We start from the raw sequence: 18,048 nt of genomic DNA on the forward strand, positions 1-18,048 counted from the left end.
ACATCATTTCAAATTCTCTAATTTCTCAGTCCAACACACGTGTAGCAGTCATTCTCTGATGTTCCATTTCTCTCACATCTTGCATCCAATATGTCAGCACTGCTCACTTGCTCTGCCTTTAAAATATGATGAGATTCTGACTGTCTTTCAGAACAACTATCAGTGTGTCAAGAGTACTGTACAGGGAGACACAACAAACCTGGATATGATCATGAAAAGAAGTTAAAATGAGACTTTTTTGTATTTATTTTGTAAGATGTCTCAAAGCCCCCAAATAATATAACAGGTATAAAATTAGTGTTTCTATGATGAAACTCTTCACTTTCTCTCTTCTTACTCTGCATTTCAGGGTTGCTGGTATTCATGTAGGACTTTCAGAATAAGGAACAAGCTTTCCCTATTCAGGTTTACCCATGTCATGAGGATTGGATTGTGGTCAGAAGAGCACAGTTTCATCCTTGAACTATTAGGTTTTAATCTCTTGGTGGCATGCAGATGGCCAAGGTCCTCATGAAACATAAGCCATAATCGACCTTGGTGAGTTGTACTGAAGAATAGAGGCACAATTTGGTCATATATCTTTTGGTCAATTACCATTAATTTTTGTGAGAAAACACCTGAGAGTGCTCCTCTGCTCTTTCTAGGGTACTTACGTTAGGGGATTCTGAAGTATTCCCATTACTACATTATTCTACATCAATTTGGTTGATGTATTGGAAAGGGATATTTTTATGAGTAACATAAATAGCCCTAATAGATTAAAAACAAAATGAAATGTATGAGAAATATTTTAGAAAAAGAATAATAGTTGTAATGGGTAGTTCACTATGCTTTTCAGCTTTCTGTTACTATTACAAAATGCCTGTGCCAGTCAGCTTGTTAAGAGAAAAGGTGTATTTTGGTTGATAGTTTTTGGAAGTGCTGGTCCATGATCAACTGACATCCTTGTTTTTGGTGTGTAGTGAGCAGAACATGATAGAGACAAGACATGGTGAAGCACAGTTGCCCATCTCATGGTCAGAATACAAAAGAGAGAGAAGTTAGTCTAGGATTCCACAATCCTATTTCAAGTGCACTCCAACAATGATCAAAACACCTCTTACTATAGGTCCTCACTTTTTAAAGTTTGCACTCCTCCTCACTAGTGTGAGGCTAGTGACCAATCCTTTAATATAGGCCTTTAGAGGACATTTCAGATACAAGGTATATCCTTCAGAGAGTCACTGGGAAGGGTAGCAAATCAGGGTATGGGCTATCAGGTGGTAAATGTGCCCTTTGTCATGCTTTTGAGCTAGATGAGGGGCCTGTTTATGGAATAGATACTGAAGATTCTGGATGTTGCTGTAGACACCAGTCTGTTCTTATTGTTATCATCAGAGTTTCCCTCATTGCTTTTCTCAAATTAGGCTGAGGTCATGCCTAACCACTACAAGGATAAGAAGGGGTAACATGAGGTCATGTAGCCTCATTGAACATCTTTTTGTAGTGTTCCTTTACTTGAGTATTTTATGCAACAAGTGTAAAAATTGATCTGTACAGATATAGTAGACACAAGCTGTATCATGTACTGTGAGAAAAGACACAATTTAAAAGTTAAGCTTCAAATTGCAGAAAGATATAGAAGTGAGGAAGATGAAGGTATTTATTCACTTTTAGTTGCATCTTATGTGAACAAATGAGAAGCCTCATCTCCATCAGCCAATGAAATAAATTTAGACTTCCAACCTTATGCTTAGTTAGGGTTTGTTAGCACACTGTCGCACTGGAATTTGGATTGTAGAATTGGTGGGAAGAGGACTTGGCAAAGCATTTGAGAGATCTGGTTTTAGCCTCAACTCTATATGACCTAAGCATCTTAGTTAAGACATTTCTGACCTGGTATCTATTTCCTCACATCAGGGGTGTGATAGATGATTTCTAAGTTACTTTTGGGCTTTTAGTCTCTAAATTACTGAGATGAGGAAGACAGAGAAGCAGTTCTCCTTGGACTGTAGAAACCAGTATAATCACCAGAGGGCATAAGATCCTGTTGTTATAGAAAACATTCATCTATAGTTTCCAACTGACATTTTTATGCACAAATATTTCTACTTTTTGTGTGCAAGTGTTAGCCTACAAATAATTGGACCATAGCAAAAGATTTTATTTTTTTAAGTATAGATTTAATTTTACGTTTAAACTAACCAGAAAGCAATATTATAGGAAATGATCAAGTCTCTCAAGAACCAAGCCTGACAATGGCTTCATCATCATGCATTTGTTCTATTTGGAACACATGAAAATTTTGCAATGAATTGTATGTTAATTCTACTCCAATGAAACTGAAGTCAATCACTAGCAACAGAGAAAAATGATTTCTCTATTCTGCTAGTAAAAGAAAGCCATAAAAATAAACATTTTACATGTTCATACACCTTCATGGACAATTCAAGCAATTTGATACTTTAACTCCATTGACCTTCTTCCTGATGCTATATGGAATTTTTATCATACATTTTATTTCAGTGTCTATTTTAACCTCATTAAATATTATTTTTGTTTTATGCAGCCACTTGACATGTATATTTGTTTGTATATTTTAACTCATTTCTTATTATTTCTCTGCATTTTCTGTGTATGCTTTCCTTCCTTTCTCTCTTTTAAACATTTTTATTAGGATATATTCATAATTCAGGACTGACTCATTGTGACAATTACAAATAGGCTTATATTATGCATTGGTTAGATCACCACCACTGTCTCTCACACTTGACCCCTTCCCCACCCTACTTAAACAATTGCGGTAAATTCCTTTCTTCCATTTCATATAAGTATATACATTAATCACATTACCTCACCTTAATCTCTTTTGTTAACACTTCCCCCTTCCCACAAGTATCCATCAGTCTTGCCTTTTATTATTAATATTTCAGTTGATGTTCTAAGGGGTTTGTCAATGTATTCCTACTGTGAATATACTTTACTTTGGTCTGTTCAATGCTTCCATTGCTTTCCCTTACCCTTTTGTCTCCCATCCCAATTTCTGAACAGCTTCCAATACGTATCTTTATATCCTCTACCTTCACAGCTATCATGTTTTGCGATGTTGTTGATGCTCTATCATTCTCTTTTCCATTCCCCCATTACCAGGGTTCATAGAGTAGTTCCACTATTACAAACATGTTCTGCATGACTTTGTATATGATCATTTGTTTTTGTATATATGTTGATCTTTTGAATCTATCTTCTACATATGAGAGAACACGTGGCCTTTGTGTTTCTGAACATAGCTGAACTTCACTGAACCTGATGTCCTCCAGTTGCATCCATTTACCTTCAAACCACATGTCATTATTCCTTATGACTGAGTGAAAATCTGTTGTGTATCTACACCACATTTCTTGATCCATTTATCAATTGGGGGTCACCTGGGTTGTCTCCATGGCTTAGCAACTGTGAATAGTGCTGTGATGAACATTGGTGTACCACTGTCTCTGTTATATCCTGCCTTTGGGTAGATGCCCAAGAGTGGCATCACTGGATTATATGGCAGCTGTATCTTTAGCTTTTTTAAAAAATTCGTTTATTCACATGTGCATACATTGTTTGGCTCATTTCTCCCCCCTGCCCCCTGCCTCCACCATTACCCCCCACCACTGCTTCCAGGCAGAACCTCTTCTGTGTGTTTCTGCAGTTCTGTTGAAGAATAGAAATAAGCAATAATAAGAAAGACATAGCATTTTTGCTAGTTGAGATAAGGACAGCTATACAGAGATCCCTAGCATTGCTTTCATGTGCAAATATGTTACAACCCAAGTTGATTCATCTCTAACTGATACACTGGTTCCTGATCCCCTTCCCATGTTGACCTCTGTCACTTTAAGGTTTCTGTATTAATTCCTCTAGAGTGGAGACATCAAATGCTTTCATGTTTTGGGTATTCTATCTAACCCTGTACCTCCCATATATGTTCTCCCCTTAGCATGTGACCCAAGTCCAACCACACTACTGTATTTGACATAGACCTAAAGTCTGCATATGAGGGAGAACATATGATATTTTTTCTTCGGAGCCTGGCTAACCTTGCTTAGGATGATGTTCTCCAGTTCCATCCATTTACCTGCAAATGATAAGATTTCATTTTTCTTCATGGCTGAGTAAAGTTCCATTGTGTATAAATACCACATTTTCTTGATCCATTCATCAATATTGGGGCATCTTGGTTGTTTCTGTAATTTGGCTATTATGAATAGCACTGCAATAAACATGGGTGTCCAAATGCCTTTGGAGTAACCTGTGTTACATTCCTTCGAGTATATCCCCATGGGTGGGATTGCTGGATCATATGGCAGATCTATGTTCAGATTTTTAAGAATCCTCTAAATTTTTTTCCAGCGTGGTTGCACTAGCTTGCATTCCCACCAGCAGTGTATGAGCATTCCTTTTACCCCACATCCTCACCAACACATATTTTTGATGATGGCTCTTCTAAGAGTGGTGAGGTGGATTCTCAGTGTAGTTTTAATTTGCATTTCCTTTATGGCTAGAGAGGGTGACTATTTTTTAATTCAATATTTAACATTTCCCCATCTTTGCTGTTGCTTACATCCTTATTGGTGGAGTTGGCTTTTGAGGGGGAGCTGTTGCCTTGTTGCTTTGTATTTCTGCATTGAGATTTATGCATCTGGAGTTGTTTTTGGTTTTGGATTCTAATCCCTTGTACCCTCATGGTTGGGGTTTTATGAAGAAGGTAGTGAGGGGTTCTGTTTGTTGTTAAAAGGAAAGTGTGAGTTGGGGATGGTGGTGGAAAGGTAGAGAAAAAGAGATTTGAAGTTAAAGACTGAAATGAAGATTACAGGGCTCTCCTATGATGATGGCCCAGAGTGTGATGGGTGGAGGGTAGGGCTTAAGAGAAAATTGGGGGATGAAAATGTGAAACTGCTGTTCAAATATACTGCACAAAAAGATACAGGTAGCTGAATGTAAAATCTACATCACAGTCTTAACAGCAACAAACACATTATACATTAAAAACTACAAATTTTCTTGTGTTCTTGAGAGCAGTCCTTCATGACTGAGATTTTCATTCCACTAGTTGGCAGTCTAATTAGACACCTGTCTCTGGAGTAGTGTCTGATGGTGTGGAGGGGGGGCTGTTTGGAGATATAAGTTGGATCTCTTGTAAATTAGCCAGTCTCATGCCAACAGCTCTTGCAGTTTTCCTCTCTTCAGGCTCCCCAGGATTTACAGTTAGCCAGGCTTTTTCTAGCTATCTTCACTGACAAGAATCTGATGACACCAGTTCCTTGGATATCTTCATTGTTGAGGGCCCTGTGTTCACCCAGATCAGTGAAAGACCTTGTTCTAAGGCAGCCACTTGGTGTGCATCAGCTTTTGCTCATGGGGTGCCAGCAGCTTTCCTCAGGGAGAGGCATGCTGGAAGCCTTGCACCATGCATGGTTCTTGTGGTGCAGATTACCACTTTCCTTCACCTAGTGGAGGAGTGGGTGCTCCCATTCTGCAGCTGGAGACTGGAGACTCTTGGACAGGCATGGTGAAAACCATTTGATCTCTTTGCACAATGGGGAAGCAGGGCTCCTGGCATCCACACTGTAGTGGACGGTGGAATCCTGCATGTAGCAAGAACCATGAAGCCTGTGGGGTGGGAAGTGGGAGTGCTGACCTGCAAGCTGTTTTGACACATAGCTTATTGCTTCTGTCTGTGGGTTGGAAGACAGCTCTGCCTGAGCATCATGGATGTCTTCTGGGTTCCCTGGCATTCTCCTTCCTTGAGGTTGTTAGGCTCCAGAATTCAGGAAGATGTGGTCAACAGTTCACAGTCTTGTCTCATCTCCTCTCCGTTTTACTCTCTTTCTTTTCCTAAGGCAGAGTCTCTCTATGTAGTCTAAGTTGGCCTTGAATTATTGATACTCCTGCCTTAGCTCATGAGTTCCTAGATTATAATATGCATCACCAATCTTATCTGTGCATTTCTGTGTAAAATATTGCCCTCAAATTCATCCTCTTAATATGTTACAATTTTATTCTGTCCAAATCTTTGGATGAATGAGAAATTTGAGAATGGCATTCCCATTGGTTTTTATGCTGTTTATCTTCCTCTCCCCTCAGGTACGTTTTGTCCAACTCTTACCTCCCTCTGTCCTTCCTTTCTTCTTTCTTCCCTCCTTTCTTTTTTCTTTCCCTCTCTTTCTTCCCCCTTTATCTTTTATATTGTTTGCTGTATTTCCAGCATGTTTTATTATTTCATCAGGATAATTAATCTGAGGAAACTGGCCCATAATTTTGAACTGTGTCCAGTTATTTTTAATTTAACATATGAGCTCTTCATCAACTCATTTAGCATTTTTGAAGTTTGACAGTTTTTAACTTGACATTAAAACTTTTAAAGTGTCTTTTCTAGTCACATGATTACTGCACCATGACCGTAGTGTTGATATTCAGTGTATGTATATTTGTAATTGTTATGTTTTTTTGATGGGTTATTACTTTTATCAATATGGAGTTATCTTTTTTGTATTTTGATTAATTTTGGATTGAAGTGTGGCTTGTCAGATAAGAGTATATCTACTCCTGCTTGCTTCCTGGCTCCATTTTCTTGGAATAGCTTTTTCTACCCTTTTAGTTAAAGCTTGTGTTTGTCTTTGCCATTGAGGTTCATTTCTTGTAGGCAGTAAATGGTTGGGTCTTGTTTTAATCCTGCCTTTCTGTCTGTATTTTTTTGATTGGAGAATTCAGACCATTAATATTCTGCATTATTATTGAAATGTATAATTCCTGTACTTTAGTTGGCAGTTATTTTTTTCTGGGCTTGAAATGCATCATTCCATGCCATCCCCACATCTGGAGTTTCTTTGTCTTTTTTTTTAATCTTTTAAATATTTTACTGTCTGTAGGATCTATAGTTATGTCCCTGCTTTCATTCTTTATTTTTAAAATTTTTTTATTATTATTATTTTATTTACATGTGCATACATTATTTGGGTCATTTCTCCTCCCTGTCCCCCTCCCCCACCCTCTCCTCCTTTACCCCCTCAGTTCCAGGCAGGCTGTGTTCTGCCTTTATCACTAATTTTGTTGAAGAAAAGAGACAAGCCTAATAAGGGAGACAAAGTGGTTTTGCTAGTTGAGTTGAGGATAGCTATACAGAAATTTTCCTAGCATTCCATTCCTAGAATTTATTTCTGTTAAGAAATCTGTTGTTACTCTGATGGATTTTTCCTTTCATGTGACTTGGAGCTTCTCTCTCACAACTTTCAATATTCTTTCTTTCTTTTGTAAGCTCAGTGTTTTAACTGTAATATGCCTTGGAGAGGCATATTACAGTTCGCCCATTTTAATGGGTTAGGGTTACATTATTTTATTTTGCATAAATGTATGTAATGTACTTCTCTCACATTCACTCCTACACTCTACTCTTGCCCATCCTCTTCCCATCAAGCATGCTGCTCCATGTCCATAGTGTTGACATTCAGTGCATATGTATTTACAATTTTTATATTTTTCTGATGGATTATTACCTTTATCAATATGAAATTTTCTCATTTGTTTCTTTTTGATTAATTTTGGAATGAAGTATGGCTGCAGATATGAGTATAGCAACCCCTACTTGCTTTCTGGCTCCATTTTTTTGAAATTTTTTTTCCACCCTTTCACTTTAAGTCTGTGTCTTTGCCAGTGAGGTGCAAGATCCAATGGTTGGATCTTGTTTTAATCCTATGTTCCTATCTGTATTTTTTGATTGGAGAATTGAGACCATGTTAATGGTCTGCATTATTATTGAAAGGTATTTAGTGATTCCTATCCTTGGGCTGGCAGTTACTTTCTTCCTGGGCTTGAAAGGCATCGTTTCATGCCCTCCCCACTTCTAAAGTTTCTGTTAAGAAATCTGTTGTTACTCTGATGGATTTTCCTTACATGTGATTTGGAACTTCTCTCTCACAACTTTCAATATTCTTTCTTTCTTGTGTAAGCTTAATGGTTTAACTGTAATATGTCTTGGAGAGGTTCTTTTCTTGTACTGTCTGTTTGGTTTCCCAAATGCCTCCTATACCTGTATGACCACCTCTTTCTCAAGATTTGGGAAATTTTCTGCTATTATTTTATTGAATATGTTCTCTGTGCCTTTAGTGTGCATCTCTTCCCCTTCTTCTATAGCCATTATTCACAAGTTTGGTCTTTTTAGAAGCAAAATTTGCATTTTATTTAGTTTTAAATATTTATTTTTGTAGATTTTGATTATACATAATGACAAGGCAGAAGATATAGTCATGGAAAAAGACAAAAACAAACAAGTCAGTTGCTTGTATTGATGGTCTCTGATTCTGTCTTGGCCATGAAGCAGAAGTGTTCAACATTCAAATTCTGAAAAACTTTTGAAAATGTAGGCTCAACTCAAGAAAGGAATAAAATAGTAACAACTAGATTTGAATCAACAATGCCAGGCTCTTCCACTCAAACTTTAGCTGTAACTTGTTCCTTTAAGTTCATTTGATACATACAAAATCTACACTGAAAAACTTTTTGATGAGCTCACAAACTTCTCTCTCTTGTAATTCCCTTGACTGTTTATTACATATTTTTTTCATTTTGAGGTACTGGGGATGGAACCCCAAACATTTTGCATGCTAAGTGAGTACTCTACTACTGAGCTATATCCTTGTGTGTGTGGGGAGTGAAGGGTCTTGCTATGTAGCCCAGGCTGGGCTTGAACTCAAGATACTCCTCTTCCATCTTTCCAGTGTGCAATAATATATTTTTCACACTGCACTTAAAACTCCTAGTAGTCAAATTTGATGGTGGGCTTCATTGTAACATTTTATAAAATCTATTCCTTTCTTATATACTTCTTAAAAACTCATTTCTTCAGAAGAATGATGACTCAGTACTTTTCTACTAATTACACAGTGATAATAGAGGTTATATCTAAATAATTAAAGCAATTAAAACTCAGAGGTGAAGCATGGGACTTCCAATGTCATCATCTGGAGGAAGAGACAGGTATTCAAAGCATGAGAGTTCATACAGAGACTGTTTAAATACGCAGATTATCAATGACTAATATACTAAATTGGAGGCCTAAAGGAAATGATAGCCAGTGAGTAAGTGGCCAAAAAAACCTTATGGCTTTTCTTACAAATATTCGATATAAGAGAAAGCCCATTTAAAAAGATTTTTAGTTGTATTCATTGGTTTCTGCATTATCTGTCCGAAACTCTTACTTAGTTTTATTGTATTTGATATATGTCCACTATTAAATCCAAATCATGTTGTATATCAAAATTTGTGTTAAGCAGGGTCACATTACTTGGACTTTGATCTGTCAAAGTGTTCTTCCTGTGTGCTTTAAGTCACTTTCGTCCATTTTCTAGTGCTCATTCCCAACCTTCATTATAGAAAGAATACCTATAATGAAGGACCTTCAACAAGGCATGTACATTATGGAAAACTTGCTGTCAGATATTTGGAGGGCTTCATAAATGGTGGATGGAAACTATATATCTCTCTGTCTGTGTTTTCACTTGATTTCCCAACAATGAAGCTTGGCTGAGAGGATATCAGGTTTGAGTAAATCAGCATAGTGTTCCTCTGATGTGTGAATTTGAGTTGTTTCATGACTGAAAGGACCAGAGGAAAATGTTTAAGAGCTTTAAGGTACTGTTCTGAGAATATATCTTTAAGTTCCTGACTAATGTGCTCCACTGTTGGAACACTTAGGGTTTGTTTATAATAACTTCCAGAGGTTTACTGTGATCCCAGGTTTCCTTCTATACTATGGAATTTCCCAGGGAGTTTCATTTCAATATCAAGTTTGGTTGCCAAATTTGTGTCTTCCTAAACCAAACTCCTGGTAAATTTTAATATTTTCCATCTGAATTCCTGGAGTTAATGCAATATTGCAGTCAAGAAGCCTGCTGCAAAAAAGACATCAGAAGTTTGTAGAGATTTTTCCCAAAGGCTCTTTTCAAATATAAGACATTTTCAAGAACAACCGTGGTAAAAATAAAATGAAAATCTGCCACTACCCTACAGAATACAAATGCTTATATTATTATAGTTATTCCAAATAATCTTTCCTTCATGATTTATGCTATTTGCATGAAACAAGTGCTTGCAGAAGGTCCACTAAAATTTCAAAAGCATCCTGCTTACCTGTCCACTGGGAATGGCAAATTTCTTTCATTTATTTACCTCATTCTTTGCTATTCTAAAAATGAACAGAAATTACATTGTGAAGTTGAAAAGATCAATAAAAAAAAAACTTCTTCAATTGTTTCTAATGCAACCAATACCCCATCACAGGGACTTATTTTTTTCAAATATATGTTTAAGGCATGGGAAGAGCACAGTGATACATAGCTTGAGGATATTTCTCTAAAAGTGTAGAAGCAACAACTTTCTTTTTGGAAAAATATCCACTGCACATAATATAAGGCTGGCCATGGCAGTACTCTGTAGTTACAGGCCACTTTTTAGTGATTGTAGTGTGAAATTTTACAGCCCAGGTTTTCCATCAGGAATTCCTGATGATTTTCCATCATAAATTCCTCTCAGGTTATCAGATTCATCAAGAAATCACCACAACATGGTTAGGTCCTTTCCCTTGCTATGCCCACTTTATCATCAGTGATAATGGGAAATAAGTATTTATCTCTCACTTCCCTGAGGGTTTCTTCCACAATGTAGCTGTCACAGATCTTGTGCATCTGTTTCTGCTGTATTTTGGAACAGAAAAATATGTTAATTGCCATGCTCTCAAAGCACTTTTTCAGGTTCTCTTCACCAGAAAGTATATGATGTTCCAGCAGTGCCTGAAAGTTACTGAAGACCTTCTGGGATTTCATCAGCCTCATGCCCATTTAGAGGTATGTTTTGTTTTCCTATAAGAATGAAAATTTCAATAAAGACTTTAGGAATTTGTTTTCCTTGAAGGATTAAGGGCAAAACATCTTCCTATCATCAGTCCACTCTGTACTGGTGTTCTGAGCATTGCTGCTTTTTTTTTGTTTATTTGTTTTTGTTCCTGTTCTGAAGTTTTGTCAATTTTTTTTTCTGTTTCAGTGTCCTTACTTCATTTTCACTCAATACATTTTTCATTTTTTCTGTCTACTATGTGGTACATCCAAATGACTGGTTTGATCAAATACTGTTGATTTTCTCCAAAATATATAGTTCTACAGATCATGGGGGTCTCACAGTTGTGTGTGACATATTTGATAATGTTTATTTAGCTGAACAGGTGTGCTATCCTCTAAGCACATTCTTCCATAATTCTCCATCCACTTCTGGTATTTGGCTGGATCACAGGGTGACCTGAAGAAGGCTAGGAGTGACTAAGTGTTCTGCATCATGCCTGCCTTCCAGTAGGAAGAGTCCAACTCCCCCACCTCCTCAAGGCAGTCAACTATCTCATTAGAGCTAGAGAGGGAGCCAGTCTGGCCAGGGCTCAGCAGGGCCCTGTGATGTGCTAGGTTTGGTCTTTTAATAGTATCACAGTGGATTTGCATTTTCTAGTTATGCTTTCTTTATCTTTAGGTGAATGTTCTAATTCATCTACCTTGCCTTTAGTCCCTAATAGTCTCTCTTCAACTTGATCCAGTTCATTGTTAAGGCTTTCAACTGACTTTTTTAAATTTGGCTTATTGAGGACTTAAATCTATTTTGTTTGATTTCTATATATTTATTGAACAATGCTTTCATATCCTTCATAGTCTTCCTTATTTCACTCATTCTTTGTATTCTCTTGGAGTTAATTCAGGCATTTATTTGAGGGGAGTGACCATTCTTAGTTCACCTCTTGGATTTAATGTTGTCTACACCTTAGTCACTGGATGGTGAAAGGGGTGAAGAGTAAAGGTAAGTGGAGGGATCTTTACTAGAATCTGCACATCTAGAAGATGGATTTTAAATATAACCATATATATATATATATATATATATATATATATATCATATATGTATACACACACACACACACACATATATATATATATATATATATGCATTTTTGGTAAAGTACTTGTGTTTATTATGCACATAGTTTCATATTTAATAATATTTAATCTTTCTAGATGTCTTGAGGTGACAATGTATGGTAAAAAGTACAGCTACTACGTTAGCCAAATTGTACATACCTATTGTAATCAACAGAAAAATTGATCTTGGACATAGACTTGTTATGTCACCTCTAGTCAATGTGTGTTAGAACTTGTTCATTAGGTTGACAGAAGAGAGGCAGATGGAACCTCAGGGAGAGTCATTAACATGAATGTATCTTTGGCTATATTATAGGGGTACATTAGTTCACTGGGAACTTACCTTCTTGGTAATATTTTAAAACTGTGTTTCTGATAATGACCTTTCTTAAAAACAATGCTTAGTATACTCTGCTGCTTTTTATCTCATTTTAAGTTGAGCATTAAGGAAATGCAGTGTTTTAATTGCAACTCTGACAACTTTTCTATCTAGAGACCTGTTGCCATTTTGTCTGCAGTGAAATTGTGTTCCCAAGGAATGTAGAATCAGAACATTTTCATAATAGTTTGAGTTGGTATAATGTATTCTTGGTTATCAAAATATTCCTGTAGCTTTGAATTTTGGTTTTGGTGAATATTCGCAATGTGAGAAAAAGCACAACACACACCACCTGATCTCAATGACCTAAAATGGATCATTGTGGGTACACATAAATGATCTAGAAGTATATGCTGAATTGAACTGTTTGTGGTCATGGATTACTTTGTTTTTTTGTTTCTTGTGTCCTTATTGCTTGCAATGCACATGTTAGCTTAAATAACTTAAAAGTGTGAAGGACAGGATATGTTCACTAGTCCTATAATTTTGTTTAAGTTATTAAAGAGACTGTGCCTTTTTTTGAACTTTATGAACTTACTTTTTAATTTTATTTGTTATTTTTGATACCATATTTTGTTGTATGGGGCACATTATGGCAGTAACAAAAATTTTTACATTTATAAAAAAATGCGCACAATATAAATTTTTAAATTCACCCCTCCAACATTCTCCTTTATTTACCCTCCCCTCACTCATAGAATAATTTCAATAGGTCTCATTTTTCCATTTTCATACATGAGTATATAATACTCCCACATATTTACAATTTTACACCCTGTTCTTATATCCTTTCTCCTCCTACTGCTTCTTTCCATGAACTACACAACATTTGTCAGTATTTCCTCTTTTGTAGGATGGGATGGGTAGGGTAGAGTGGAGTTCTTATTTCTGCTTTCTCATGTGGAAGACTAGTGGGTACTGGAATGGGATTATTTTTCCTTCCTCTAGGTCATCAGGCTCTGATAAAGCCCTGAAGAAAAAACAAATTTCTCTGCCATATTTCAGTATTGGTATTTTTCCTCTCCCCTGCCAAATTATGGAGCTGTTTTCTCTGAGATCATTATTGAGATCCTGAAGTACAACTCACAAGATTGTGGGGTTCTACCATGACTGTGGTGTCTGCAGTTTTACCCCAGACTTTCCTCAGTGTGCCTATGCTATCCCCCATCTTTCTGTGTAACAATATATGCCATAGCATAATTTCTTGCTTCTTTCACAACCTTCCTCACTCTCCCACGTTTAAACCTCACCTGCTCATCCTGGAGGATAATATCTGAACATGTCACATATGGACATACATGGGAAGCAGTAGAGCTCCTATGTTTAACATTTCCATTTCATTCTTCTTTCTCATCTCCCTCTGCCATTACAAGCCATTAGCATACTCAGGAGCTTGACAGGATATCTCATTTTGAAAAGTTGAGCAGTGCATTCCTGGTCATCAAGGCAAGAGTAGAGCTGAGCTTTTAGGTTAGACTTTTTGGGAGTCCAAGTTCTCTGTAGAAGCAATATACAAATTGAGTGGTGGGTGCAGTGATGTGGTAAGTGCAAAGGGGAGGGTGGGAGACCTCTCATGTGAGACTAGTGATAAAAAATGTCTTGTACATTTGGGGGAAAACCAATAGAGATAAAGTCCATGTTTCCTTTATCAGTGTGCAGAAAAACCCTACATTGAAAGTTTGTATCAGTGAGTGGATTATACGTGGTCCACATGGCTCTACTATTATAAGACAATATCAGAGACCCAACAATATGGAGGTGTGGGTGCTGGTTGATCTCTGGGAAAGGAAAAGCCACCCTTCTTAACTTCTTCTTAGCTAAGAAAGATAAGAAAAACTCTCACCTCACAAATGCTGTCTTCAGTTCCCTACTATTATTAGCATAGAGTTGAACTAGTTCAGGAAATTCTGGTATCTGCTTAGGTGAACTAAGAATGTTAGAAACAAATATTAGAAATGATCTTTTCTTGGACCTGGTGAATTAAATTCCATGAGATTCAAGGAAAATAACTTGGCAGAATGTCATTTTCAGCTAGAAAGCTAATTGACATGGTAAGGCAAGGAGAAGGGGGCAAAATTAAACCTTTAGTAGTTAATTTGAAATTTCTGGTAGCTAGTTTTTTTATAAAGTGCTGGATATCTTTTCATGATTTCTCTCTGTCTATCTACCACCTATCTGTAAGATTAATAGAGACATTATTTTGGTTTTTTTATTGTTATTGTGCTGGGGGTACAATGTGACATTTACAAAAGTTCCTACAATATATTATAGTTGAATTCACCCCCTTCATCATTCTACTTAATATTCCCTACCGCGTTCCTGGAATAGTTTCAATAGGTCTAATTTTTGCATTTACATATACTTTTACACAAAATTTGAATCATATTCACCCTCCTACACCCTCTCCCCCAAACCTTTCCCCTCTCTGTTCTGTCCTCTTGTTCACTGTTTTTGTGGAAAATATGACATTTTTTTGGATTAAGATAGGTATGCCTTGGTTTCCTTTTGACATTTCCATGTATATGTACTATAATCCAAATTGGTTCATCTCTTCTATTTATCTCCTTTCTACATTCTCCTTCTTATGGTGAATTCAACGGGTTTAAATATTTTGTATTCATTTTTGTGTAGGAGCTACATCAACCATATGCATATTCTTAGCTTCTTCTACACTCCCTCTCTTTTATGTTACTTCCCCTTATTGTTACCTGTTTTTCATATTGCTTATATTTGTACTAGGTCTATATTCCATGTATAAGAGAAAACATACATCCTAATGCCTTCTCAACCTGTCTAATTTCACTTGTGATGATGTTCTCTAGTTCCATCCATTTACCTGCAAGTGACAAAATATCATTCTTATTTATGGCTGAATAAAATTCCATTGTATATAAATACCACATTTTTAATCCATTCATCAGTAGTGTAGCATTTTGACAGTTTCCATAGCTTATTTATTATAAGTAATGCTACAATAAACATGGATGTGCAAGTTCCTTTATTGTAACCTGACTTACATTCTTTTAGGTATATTGTCAGGATTGGTATTGCTGGATCTATTGCAGTTGTATTTTTAAGTTTTTGAGGAGCCTCCATCCTGTTTTCCATAGTGGCTGTATTAATTTACATCCCCACCAACAGTGTATGAGAGTTCTTTCTTCCCCACATCCTTGTCAACATTTGTAGCTATATAGTCATCATGGTTCTTTAGGTTACTTTTGGCTTTGGCATTTTACCAACATTTTCTTCTTTTTGATGAATATTAGGAGCTAATTGTATCATATGATGAAAGACTAATGCTTAATGTGATGATATTTGAAAATGGGTCCTTTGGGAAATAATTAGATTTTAATGATATCATGAGGATGAAGCCCATGTGATGTGATTGATGCTGTCATAAGATGCAGTCCCCCAAATACCCCCTCTCTCTCTCTTTTAAATGAGAGGAAAAGGCCAGAAGCTGAATGTGTATAGTCAAGGAGAACCTTTACCAGAGCTTAGTCATGTGATCTCAACTCATGTTTTCTTTGTTTTAAAAATAAGACTCTATGAATATCTATCTTATTCTCCACCAGTGTAATCTGAATAAGCAGTAGTTAATAAAATGAAAGAAAGTAAACTGAGGTCATTGGGGCAGTTATGGAGCAAAATTATAAAGTTTAAAAAAGTCTCAAAGATATGACAACTCATTAGAAACTGACTTGGACAAATTTATTAAACTTTCATATTCTTGCCTTGTTAATTGGGATTGTCTCCAAACCATGTACTGCATGATTTTCTCATATTATGGTATCTTAATGATTCATAGTAGAAATTTGAGTCCTGTTATAAGGAATTATTTTAATTCTTTTAATTTAAAGATATAATTGCACAAAATTATCTGCTCATAGCAAAACAAAATAGAGATCATATAGATTAAATGGAAAATTAAAATACATATTTGATTGTCAATATTTCTTAAACTATGTTAAAATTCAATATCATTTAAATAATTTGCTTTACATAAAAAATACCTTATACTATCAATAATATCCAATTGACTAATGACACTTTTTTTTTTTAGTTTCCTGTACTTTGTACATAATATCAAGTTTATAATTTATCTTTCAAATATGCTTTCAGATTTCTGGAAACTGAAGTCTGGGCAGCATCTTTGCTTTTTGTTATTTCTGTTGTTTTTCATTCATAATCAAATTATTTTCTTGCTTTTAGATGCCAAGGATCTCTGACTCAGAGATCTATTGGCTCTTGAAAAATTATAAATAAGATAAAGACAACTGACCACCCATGTTTTTGCAGCATTATTCACAATATCTAAGCTATGGAAACAGCCAAGATGCCTCACAACTGATGAATGGATTAAAATGGTCTCTTTATATACAAAGTAATTTTATTCAGCCATAAAGAAGAATGAAATTTTGTTGTTTTTAAGTAAATGGATGCAACTAGAGAACAATATGTTGAGTAAATTATCCAGGTTCAGAAAGCCAAAGGCTACATATTTTTTCTCATATGTGGAATAGAGGCCCAATATAATTATAAGCAATATTATACATACACAGAAATAAATACACAGCATGTATCCAAAGTGGGACTGACAGAAGAGAGCAAGGGAGGAGGAAAAGAAGGTAAGAAAGATAGTGAATTATAATGAAACACAGCACATCTGTGTAGGAACTAGATACATGAAACATGCTGAAAACCGTTAACACAGGATGGGGAAAAATGGTGAAAAAGTAAAGCAGAAGGTGACATTGACTTAAGCACAATGCATGTACATGTATAATACCAAGGCAAAAATCCCACTGAACAATGAACAGACACCTAAACAATGAAGAACAATGATGAAAAACAGGTCTAAGGGGGAGAGTGTTAATGGGAAGGGAAGGGTAAAAGAAGGAAATAAAGAAGGTGAGTATGGTTTATTCACTTTCTATCAAGAATGAATAAAGAATTTTTAAACCCGTTGATATCACTATAAGAACAGGACTAAAGTAGAAATGTGAAAAATGGAAGAGTTGAACAAATTCAGGATACAATACTTACATACACAGACAGGCCATAACAAAACTCTCAGTATAAATATTTTAAATGCATAAAAATATCTTTGTTTTTCAAAAACAGAGGACAGAAAGGTAAAAGAGCTCCTGTCTAAGGATTGGTACTAGTGGGAGGGGCAAGATATAAGGAAGGGGTGTAGGAGGTGAATGTGGTAGAAACATTCTGTACTCATGTATGAAAATGGACGAAGGAAGCCTATTGAAACAATGCTAAGAATAGAGTGAGGGAGAATAAAGGAGAATGATGGGGGTGGCAAATGTAACAGATATATTGCAAGCACTTTGTGAATGTCACAGTGTACCCAACAATAGTATGATTATAAAACATAGAAAGAAAGAAAGAAAGAAAGAAAGAAAGAAAGAAAGAAAGAAAGAAGGAAAGAAAGAAAGGAAAAGAAAGAAAGAAAGGAAAATTTATTTGTTAGGTTTCTTGAGGAGTTAGGATGTCCAGGCCCTTCTTTAGAGAGGTTTTCACACGGTCACCTGATCAGTAAGGTGAGGTTGGCTAGTTCTATACATGTGTTTCCAGGGTAAAAATCCTTGGCAGTGTTTCTTTACAGCCATTACTTACTGAGGTAACCTTGTTTCTTTCTTTTTTTCGCTCTCCCTTTTCCAATTAATTTAGAGCCAACTTTTC

At 36.0% G+C, this 18,048-nt stretch overlaps 1 pseudogene and 1 gene segment (V, D, J or C); both read right to left on the reverse strand.

Annotated features, from left to right (window-relative positions):
• LOC109699244 (immunoglobulin kappa variable 4-1-like) overlaps positions 1-18,048 on the reverse strand; it is a 935,238-nt gene that overhangs the window by 625,646 nt on the left and 291,544 nt on the right.
• Positions 9,215-11,504, reverse strand: LOC141414984 (52 kDa repressor of the inhibitor of the protein kinase pseudogene; annotated as a pseudogene).

The sequence above is a fragment of the Castor canadensis genome, chromosome 12 (assembly GCF_047511655.1).
Source record: "Castor canadensis chromosome 12, mCasCan1.hap1v2, whole genome shotgun sequence".
Classification (NCBI taxonomy): domain Eukaryota; kingdom Metazoa; phylum Chordata; class Mammalia; order Rodentia; family Castoridae; genus Castor; species Castor canadensis.